Raw genomic sequence first — 1489 nt, forward strand, 5'->3', positions numbered from 1 at the left:
CCCACCTCCACAGTTGGTCCCCATCTGCCCGTCCATCTCCACAGGCTGCTGGGGCAGAGTCTGTTCATTCACCCGTCCACCTGCTGTGGCACGGTCGCTGTGCTCTGTGTGCAGTCACCAAACACTGAGTGTGCCTCCCACATGCTGGGCACTGGTCTAAGGTGACGGGGACAGAGCCGTGACCAGATGACACCTGCCCCGTGGAGCTGACCTTCCTAGGGGGGAGTTCATTAGCAGAGAATGCAGAGAGGAGGGATGGAGGAGAAAGTGAGGATGGTTTCTTAGCCACCACCACCAGAAAGGGCTCCCCAAAGAGGTGACAGGTGCACGGAGACCTGCACCAGGTGGGCTGTGGAATCATGTAGCTTTTTGAGGAAGAGCTGCCACCCAGGGAAACCACAAGTGCAAAGGGCCTGGGGTAGCCCAAGACCATCCTTGGAAAGACAACTCCTTTCAGGTCCAAAAGAACTTCCTGTGCCTCCTCACCCAGAACGGGGGCAGAACCTGCTTGCAGAGTCCTGGTTGCTCAAGCGAGGTTGGCAGGCAACAGGCCCAGGGAGGTACTTCGTGTCCCGGAGTGCTGTTTACACTCACGTGCAGGGACTGGTTGGTTTGCAGGGAGGAGAACAGGGAACGTGGGGCAAGTGGCCAGTCACCTATCTAGAGACCGGAGACAGGTGGAGAGTAAGAGACCCTCACCTGTGCAAAGACCCGCAGCCCACAACAGGCTGCAAGATTTCCAGGGAAAGACACCTGCCTGCAAGAGCTCGAGGCCGCTCCACTTTCAGGCAGCCTGCCCTTGCCGGAGGACTGTGTCAGCCAACAGCCCTGGAGCTAGCCAGCGGCTGCTTTCCTTCCTGTAACCCTGCTCAATAAAACACCTTGTTACCTAGTTGGGTCTTGGAATTCTTTCCTGCGATTGAACAAGAACCCTCTTTGTCAACAATTTTAAATTTAGCAAAACTAGTTTATAAAAGACAGTTTTGTCCCCAAACGGTCTAAGCTGCTCTTTCATAGTTTTTCGCAAACGACCTGAAAAGCAGCAACGATTTCAAAGGGCGCTGGGTAAAATAAGGAGCAGCAGGGGCTGGGCAGTGTGCCGGGGGGGGGCCCAGGGCTGCCGGACCCCCTCCTCAGAGGTGATGTCCAGGGGCCATCTGGGCAGAACCTCCCCGCGCTCACAGCCAAGGCCTCAGGCCTCTCTCTCGTGCCCCTGCCTCAGGCGGCCTCAGCGGGTCCCGAAAAATGCCAAAGGGTCGCACCGCTCTCAGGCCCAGACCCCGCGCAGGGACCCACCGGCTGCCGCCGCGGGGTTCCGGTGCGCGACCCCGCTGCGGCTCAGCCGCCCCTTCTCCGTCGCGGCAGGATCCAGGTCCGAGCTAGGCAGGGGCGTGGCGCGGAGCGGGGGCGGGGCCCGGGGCGGGGGGCCGCGGGGGCGGGGCGGGGGCGCCCCGGGCGGTCCCGTGACGGCCGGAGCGCGGGTCACAAG

Source organism: Dasypus novemcinctus, chromosome 8, assembly GCF_030445035.2.
Source record: "Dasypus novemcinctus isolate mDasNov1 chromosome 8, mDasNov1.1.hap2, whole genome shotgun sequence".
NCBI lineage: Eukaryota > Metazoa > Chordata > Mammalia > Cingulata > Dasypodidae > Dasypus > Dasypus novemcinctus.